Consider the following 9,652-nt stretch of genomic DNA (forward strand, 5'->3'; position numbering starts at 1 on the left):
TAAAAGTAAACACACACTTGCTATATGTCTCCACAATTCTACTCCTAGGTTTTAACTCAAGAGAAACAAAACCTTATGTTCACACACAAAAAAAAACAGATTAAATCTTTAAAGTGACTTTTTAATAACTGCCACAACCTGAAAACAATCCAAACATCCTTCAACTGGTTAATGAATGAAGAATCAGTACATACATTGAAACAATGGAATACTAGTCAGCAATTAGAAAAACAAAAGGACAATTGATACACTCAAAAAAATGGTTGACTCTTTAGTTCAGTTCAGTTCAGTTTAGTTGCTCAGTTGTGTCCGACTCTTTGCAACCCCCATGAATCGCAGTGCGCTGGCCTCCCTCTCCATCACCAACTCCCAGAGTTCATTCAGACTCATGTCCATCGAGTCAGTGATGCCATCCAACCATCTCATCCTCTGTCATCCTCTTCTCCTCCTGCCCCCAATCCCTCCCAGCATCAGAGTCTTTTCCAATGAGTCAACTCTTCACATGAGGTGGCCAAAGTACTGAAGTTTCAGCTTTAGCATCAGTCGTTCCAGTGAACACCCAGGACTGATCTTTAGAATGGACTGGTTGGATCTCCTTGCATTCCAAGGGACCCTCAAGAGTCTTCTCCAACATCACAGTTCAAATGCATCAATTCTTCGGCACTCAGCTTTCTTCACAGTCCAACTCTCACATCCATACATGACCACTGGAAAAACCATAGCCTTGACTAGACGGACCTTTGTTGGCAAGTAATAATGTCTCTGCTTTTCAATATACTATCTAGGTTGGTCATAACTTTCCTTCCAAGGAGTAAGCATCTTTTAATTTCATGGCTGCAGTCACCACCTGCAGTGATTTTGGAGTCCCCCAAAAAAAAGTCTAACACTGTTTCCACTGTTTCCCCATCTATTTCCCATGAAGTGATGAGACCAGATGCCATGATCTTCATTTTCTGAATGTTGAGCTTTAAGCCAACTTTTTCGCTCTCCTCTTTCACTTTCATCAAGAAGCTTTTTAGTTCCTCTTCACTTTCTGCCATAAGGATGGTGTTATCTGCGTATCTGAGGTTATTGATATTTCTCCTGGCAATCTTGATTCCAGCTTGTGCTTCTTCCAGCCCAGCGTTTCTCATGACGTACTCTGCATATAAGTTAAATAAGCAGGGTGACAATATACAAATATACAGCCTTGACGTACTTCACTACCTAACACCATACACAAAGATAAACTCAAAATGGATTAAAGACCTAAATGTAAGACCAGAAACTATTTTTTAACTCTTACAGGAAAACACAGGCAGGACACTCAATTACATAAATCAAAGTAAGATCTTCTGTGACCCACCTCCTAGAGTAATGGAAATAAAAACAAAAATAAACAAGTGGGACCCAATTAAACCTAAAAGCTTTTGCAGAGCAAAGGAAACTACAAACAAGGTGAAAAGACAGCCCTCAGAATGGGAGAAAATAATAGCAAAGGAAAAAACTAACAAAGAATTAATTTCCAAAATATACAAGCAGCTCATACAACTCAATATCAGAAAAGCAAACAACTCAATCAGAAGGTGGGAACGGGACCTGAAGAGACATTTCTCCAAAGAAGACATACAAATGGCAAACAAGCACATGAAAAGATGCTCAACATCAGTCATTATTAGAGAAATGCAAATCAAAAGTACAATGAGATACCACTTCACATCAGTCAGAATGGCCATCATCAAGAAGTCTACAAACAATAAATGATGGAGAAGGTACAGAGAAAAGGGAACACTCTTGCATTGCTGGTGGGAATATAAACTGATGCAGCCACTATGGAAGACGGTATAGAGATTCCTTAAAATGGTAGGAATAAAGCCACCATATGACCCATCAATCCCACTCCTAGGCATATACCCTAAGGAAACCAAAATTGAAAAAGACACACGTACCCCAGTGTTCATTGCAGCACTATTTACAATAATTAGAATATGGAAGCAACCTAAATGTCCATCGACAGATGAATGGATAAAGAAGCTGTGGTACATATATACAATGGAATACTACTCAGCCATAAAAAAGGAATGCATCTGAATCTATTTTAATGAGATAGATGAAATGAGAGCCTATGATACAAGTGAAGCAAGTCAGAAAGAGAAATATAAATATCATATACTGACACATACATATGGAATCTTAAACGATGGTGATGGTTTAGTTGCTAAGTCATGTCCTACTCTTGCAACCCCATGGACTGTAGCCTGCAAGGTTCCTCTGTCCATGGGATTTTCCAGGAAAGAATACTGGAGTGGGTTGCCATTTCCTTCTCCAGAGGATCTTCTGGACCCAGGAATTGAACCTGGGTCTCCTGCATTGCAGGCAGATTCTCTACCGACTGAGCTACAAGGGAAGCATGTTCTAAAAAGATGGCACTGATGAATCTATTTTCAGGGAAACAGTGGAGAAACAGACACAGAGAACAGACCTATGGACATGGTGAGAGAGTGCCGGGAGCCAGTGTGAGGAATCCCGCCCGTGACAAGGTCATGAGGAAGGAAGCTGACATACGCAAGGCGTGCTCAGACTTCAGGGACCCCTCTGGAAATTCCTAAGCATGTACCCCAACAAAAATCTGCCGGCTTTTGTGCTCTGCTTTTCCACTCTTCTGACATTTTCTGGAAAAAGTCAATTCAGGGCTTTAGTCTTCTGCATTTGAAAGAGTGTTTCAATCCAAAAACCCTCTGATGGCTTTCTAGCCTGCCTGCAGGACTCGTACAGCTGCGCATGTGATTGTTTGAGGCCTCCTGACCGCAGGAGGCACAGGAAGCTTAAAACATCCTAGGAATGTAGGAGCTTCCGAGGAGTCAAAATCTTTAGAATAAGACTGATTAAAAGTTTCATTTTTTGGGTCAATGCTTGCTGCCAAATTTTCATATCCTTTATTTTTAGATATAGTTGGTATATAGAAAAACAAGTAGTAGACCTGGTATTAGCAACATTAGATCTTTGAGTTAAGTACCTTCTTTGTTATATCCCACTGCACCTTTGTTCTATAGAGATGTAACTTTAATGCTTTAAGGAGATGCAGATTAAAGAAAAACACTTCAGGGGAAACAAAATTAACATTCATTAAGGAAGAGAGCCAAAAAGTGTTAACAAGCCTCTTGGCCAAAAGATAATGTAAATCACCTGAGACCTTTTGTATACAAAATGATATACGGAAAGAATCTGGGTTGCGAACGCTACATAATTTTGTGTTATCCATTGATCTCCGTGTTTTATCAAAAGTATAAAAGGCCTTCTGAACAATAAAGGAGGGGGCCAGTTTCTCGGACCAGTTTCTCGAGCTAGTCTCTCGGCCTGGTTTCTTGGGACTCTGGCTCCCCCCGTGTCTTTCTCTCTTTCTTCTCTCCCTTTCCTTCTCTCTGCTCTTTACTTTAACTTCAGGCTGAATCTCCACCTGGGGCGCGGAGGCTCGCCAGGTCTACTCACTTGCCCTGGCTGTTAAGACCCGCACGAAAGGGAGCTTAAGGCGAGGCACCCTTAGATATTCAAGCGGGCGCCGGTGGCCCAACGTAGATGGTGCAAATTCCTTGTCTGGAATTTTATTGGCCTTCCGCGTAAACCAAGCTATTCAGCCCTCTTCCTCCACTTAATCTTCTTACTACACTATAGTTTCCTAATCTAATCTTATATTAATAAACAAACAAGTCTTTCCACGCCAACGCCGTCCACCCTTCGAATTCCCTGGATCCACCGGGGCTGGACCCCGGCAAGAGAGGAGGAGGGAGAAGGGGAGACGTATGGAAACAGTAACATAGAAATTCACAATACCATATGTAAAATAGGTAGCCAATGGGAATTTGCTGTATGACTCAGGGAACTCAAACAGGGGCTCTGTGACAGGCTGAAGGATGGGATGGGGAGGGAGATGGGAGGGAGGTCAGGGAGGGAGGGGTGTATCAATGGCTGATTTTTGTTGATGTATGACAGAAAACCACAAAATTCTGTAAAGCAATTATCCTTCAATTAAAAATATTTTTAGTCTTTTAAAAAGTGCATTAAAGATCTAAACATGAGACAGGATACTATAAAATTCCTGGAGGAAAACATAGGCAGAACACACTCTGACATAAATCACAGCAACATCTTTTTTGATCCATCTTCCAGAGTAATGGAAATAAAAATAAACAAATAGGACCTACTCAAACTCGAAAGCTTTTGCATAACGAAGAAAACAATAAACAAAATGAAAAAAACAACCCACAGATTGGGATAAAATATTTGCAAACAATGTGACTAACTAAGGATTAGTTTCCAAAATTTACAAACAGCTCATGATGCTTAACAGCATCAAAACAAACAACCCAATCACAAAATGGCAGAAGACGTAAGTAGACACATCTCCAAAGAAGACCATGCAGATGGCCAAGAGGCATGTGAAAAGATGTTCAATGTTGCTAATTATTAGAGAAATGCAAATCAAAACTACAATGAGATATTACCTCACTCCAGTCATAATGGCTATCATCAAAAAACCCACAAATAATAAATACTGGAGAGGGTGTGGAGAAAAAGGAAACATCCTACACTGTTGCCAGAAATGTAAATTGGTACAGCTACTATGGAGAACAGTATGGAGCTTATTTAAAGAATTAAAAATGGAGCTACCATAGGACCCTGCAATCCCACTCTTGGGCATGTATCTGGAGAAAAACATGATCTGAAAGAATACATGCACACCAATGTTTATTGCAGCTCAGTATACAATAGCCAAGACATGGAAGCAACCTAAATATCCATCGACAGAGGGACGGATAAAGATATGGTGTATATATACAATGGAATATTACTAAACCACCAAAAAGAATGAAATAATGCCATTTGCAACAACTTGGATGGACCTAGAGATTGTCATACTTAATGACAGATAAGGAGATAAGGAGAAATATCATATGACATCCCTTAAATGTGGAATCTATAAAGAAATGATATAAATGAACTTACTTATAAAACATAAAGACTCACAGAGAACAAATTTATGGTTGCCAGAGGGAAGGATGGGGGAAAGGGATAATTAGGGACTTTGGAATGGACATGTACACACTGCTATATTTAAAATGGATAACCAAGAAGGACCTAATGAATAGCACATGGAACTCTGCTCAACGTTATGTGGCAGCGTAGATGCGAGGGAAATTTCAGGGAGAATGGATATATGTATGGTTGAGTCTCTGCTGTTCACTTGAAACTGTGACAGTATTAATTTGCTATATCCCAATACAAAATAAAAAAAATTTTAAGTTTATTTTGCCTTAATATTAATAGAGCTGCCCCTGGTCTCTTTTGGTTATTGTTTGCATGGAGTATCTTTTTCCATTTCTTTCACTTTCAACCCATTGTATTTAAAGTCTAAAGTTAGTCTCTGGTAAGCAGCATATAGTTGAAATATGTTTTTATCAATTCATCTAATCTTTTGATTACATTTACATTTAAAGTAATTACTAACAAGGACTTACTTCTGTCATTTTGCCCTTTCTTTTCCATATGCCTTACAGCTTTATTTTGGTCCCTTATTTCCTATATTAATGTTTTCTTTTGTCTTTAGTTGAATTTTGTAGTAAAATCCTTAAATTCCTTTCTCTTTTCAGTTTGTGTATATTCCACATCTATTTTCTTTATGGCCACCATTGGGACTACATTTAAATTGTAAAGTTAAAACATTCTAATTTGAATTTGTACTAGCTTATCAGAGTACATCATGAGAAATGCTGGGCTGGATGAAGCACAAATTGGAATCAAGATTTCTGGGAGAAATATCAATAACCTCAGATATGCAGATGACACCACCCTAAGGCAAAAAGCAAAGAGGAACTAAAGAGCTTCTTGATGAAGGTGAAAAGTGAGTAAAAAAGTTGACTTAAAATTTAACATTCAAAAAACAAGGATCATGGCATCCAGTCCCATCACTTCATGGCAAATAGATGGGAATAAAATAGAAACAGTGACAGACTTGATTTTATTGGGCTCTAAAATCACTGTGGATGGTAACTGCAGCCATGGAATTAAAAGATGCTTACTCCTTGGAAGAAAAGCTATGACAAACCTAGACAGTGTTATTAAAAATCAGAGACATCACTTTGCCGACAATCCATATAGTCAAAGCTATGATTTTTCCAGTAGTCATGTACAGATGTGAAAGTTAGACCACAAAGAAGGCTGAGCACTGAAGAATCGACGTTTTCAAACTGTGGTGCTAGAGAAGACCCTAGATTGAGTACCTTGGACTGCAAGATCAAACCAGCCAATCCTAAAGGAAATCAACCCTGAATATTCAATGGAAGAACTGCTGCTGAAGCTGAAGCTCCAATACTTTGCAAAGACTCCTGATGCTAAAAGCTGACTCACTGTAGAAGACCCGGATGCTGGGAAAGCCTGAAAGTAAAAGAAGGGGGCAGCAGAGGATGAGATGGTTAAATAGCATCACTGACTCAATGAACATAAACGTGACCAAACTGTGGGAGATAGTGAAGGACAGGGGAGCCTGTCTGGCTGCAGTCCCGTGAGTCAGAGTCAGACATGACTTAGTAACTGCACAACAAATGATTAGTGGTGTTGAGCATTTTTCATTGTTTACTAAATAAATATGTATGCAAAGAGCCAAATCATTGGAAAAGACCTTGATGCTGGGAAACTGAGGGCAGGAGGAGATAGGGGCAACAGAGGATGAGGTGGTTGGCTGGCATCACCAATTCAATGGACATGAAGTCGGGCAAACTCTGGGAGGTGGAGAGGGACAGGGAGGCCTGGCATGCTGCAGTCTATGGGGTTGCAAAGAGTCAGACATGACTGAGCAACTGAACAACTAGCTTATCTTCAATAACATACAAAAACTCTACTCTTTGCACGTCTATCCCCACCACATTCAGTTGTTAATGTCCCCAAATTATATCCTTATATACTCTAAGTGAGAATTGAAGCTCATGGATCCAGCCTCTTCTCTCTCTATAATTATCTAATTAGCTGTAGGACGGTTTGGGAGCTGGAAAAAAGCTTGAGGTGGAAAATGCACAACACCAACCAATCTCACAAATACATGTTAACAATGGTATCCCATCTCTGCACACACACCCTTCCTCCACATATAAACAGCTGTCATTGAGGTAAGTCACAACATCATGTGGAAGTAGTAGATGTTTCCACAAGATGGCAGTCTTTCTTTGTACTGTAAAACTTAATAAGCAATATTGCAATGTTGCAAAATACTTAATAAACAGTATTTTATTATTTATGTAGCTGTTATCGTGACTTGTATTTCATACACTACCACATTTTGAACAGATTTTTTAATTTGGGTCGCAATTATGGTTTGATGCATTGGTGGTGTTATAACTGAAGAAGGAAACATTCTAAATAGTAGTGTGTTCATGGACGTGCATTTGTGTACCCCACCTACCCTCAACTGGATGATGAAGTTCCAGTGACTCTCAGGGGTGAAATTAACTTGAGAGTAGTGATTAAAAAGTACTGGAGACAGAGGTTTGTATATCATGTTAATCAATGTGAACCTTATCCTGGAAAACATGGGAAACCATTGAAAAATTTTAACCAGGTAGGTGTCTGGATCAGCGAAATGTTTCTCAAACTTTACTCCTTGTTAACACCTTTGTCATTTTTTCCATATGTCCATATCACCTATAGTTTATTTATTTAATGTTGTTTACATCAATCTTTTATTCTTTTATAAACATATGCCAGAAGGAAACTCATTATCAGCATTGCTTGCCATAATATTCAAAATAATATATAACCATTAAAATAGAACAATGTTCATTTATGTACCAACTTTATTTTTTATTTCATTTGTTGGTTGTGCTGGGTCTCTGTTACTATGCATGCACTTTCTCTAGTCGCTACAATGAGGGTTGGTGGGGAGGGGAGGGGCGGGGTAGCTACTCTCTAGCTGTACTGCAAGGCCTTCTCCTTGTAGTGTTTTCTCTTGCTGAGCACAGGCTCTAGGCGCACGGGCTTCAGTGGTTGCCATGCGGAGGCTCTAGAGCAGGATCACTAGCTGTGGCAGTGGCTTAGTGGCTCCACTGCATGTGGAATCTTCCTGGACCAGGGATCGAACCTGTGTTCTCTGCATTGGCAGGGGGCAGCTTCTTATCCACTGTACCACCAGGGAAGTCTTATGTACCAACTTTAAATCATCTCATGCACCACTATGTAAATCTACCACAGTTTTTGTGCCAGATTCTTTTTTGCATTTTTAAAAAATATTTTTTGGCTGTACCTTTCACAGCTTACAGGCTCTCAGTTCCCAACCAGAGATCGAACATGGGCCACAGCAGCGACGTCATATCCTAAACACTAGGCAGCAGGGAACTCCTGCCATATTCTCAATTACCGGGTCTTAGGTGTCCCCTGTAATCTCCTATTACAGAGTTGTGAGTGTAGAGAAACTCAGACACAGGCTAGGGGTATTAGTTTCTCTACTCTGTAACGCGTTATGAAATTTTCATGTGCATACAAATTACCTCAGGATCTTCTAAAAACGCAGATTTTGATCCAGTAGGGGATCCGAAAATTCTTCACTCGTAACAAACTCCTAAATTATGTTAATATTAGTTTCCCAACCATGCATCGTAGCAAGGTACAGGACTATAAGTCCCTGAAGGGTAGGGATCGTGCCTTAATCTTCAGCATAGTGTCTGGCACAAACAACTTCTTAGTTAATACTCGTGGAAAAGAGAAGAGCACAGAATTTTCTTTCCCCATCAGTCACATGAGGCTTTCCTGACAGCTCAGTTGGTAAAGATTCTGCCTGCAACGCAGGAGACCTCGGTTCCATTCCTGGGTTGGGAAGATCCCCTGGAGAAGGGAAAGGCTACCCACTCCAGTATTCTGCCCTGGAGAATTCCATGGACTAGTCCATGGGGTCGCAAAGAATTGGACTGAGCGACTTTCACGTTCTCTCCGCAGTCACGTGACTCTCCACATGCAAGCTTCCGCTTAGAAGTCTCTCAACCACTCACACCACTACTATTCAAAACATTTTAATTTTTCTAAAACAAAACTATAGTTCAGTTTTTATTTTCTAGATAACCCCAGCCTAGACTACTAACTCCAGGACAGCAGAGACCTTCGTTGTACTGATTTTCTAAGCTTCCGTCTCACCCAGGTGTATCCCCGGCGTGGTCTGACAGTTAGAGAAGCGAATTGATTGGACAAGGCCTGTGTCCTCATGGAGCTAATGACCCGAAGCCTAAGTCTTTGCAGAGAAGAGACTCTAAGAAGAGCCTGCTCTAACAAGAGCAGACAGACGAAGGCCTTTTAAAGCCTCCGGCTGCTACGGAGCGGGAAGTACTGCAGTCCAGATGGCTCAAGCCCAGACGCCGCGGGTGGAATCCGGGAAACCCGACTCTTTCATTGGACAGTCCGGATCGGCAGGATCCAAAGTGGCGGGGGGGGGTGGTGCTGCGATGTGCAGTCACAGGAGTAGTCAGAAGATTACAGAGTGGATATCCAGGCCAAAAAGAGAACTAAAAAAGCATTAACTTGAATTATCTTCTACATACTTCCTTACGAAATTATACATCTCTGTATCCTATGTCTTGGAGGAATTGGACTGGCCCAACCTCCACGGAGCAGTAGAGCGCAGCCGGTCGTCTAGAGA

This window comes from Capra hircus, chromosome 25 (assembly GCF_001704415.2).
Source record: "Capra hircus breed San Clemente chromosome 25, ASM170441v1, whole genome shotgun sequence".
In the NCBI taxonomy this organism is placed as follows: domain Eukaryota; kingdom Metazoa; phylum Chordata; class Mammalia; order Artiodactyla; family Bovidae; genus Capra; species Capra hircus.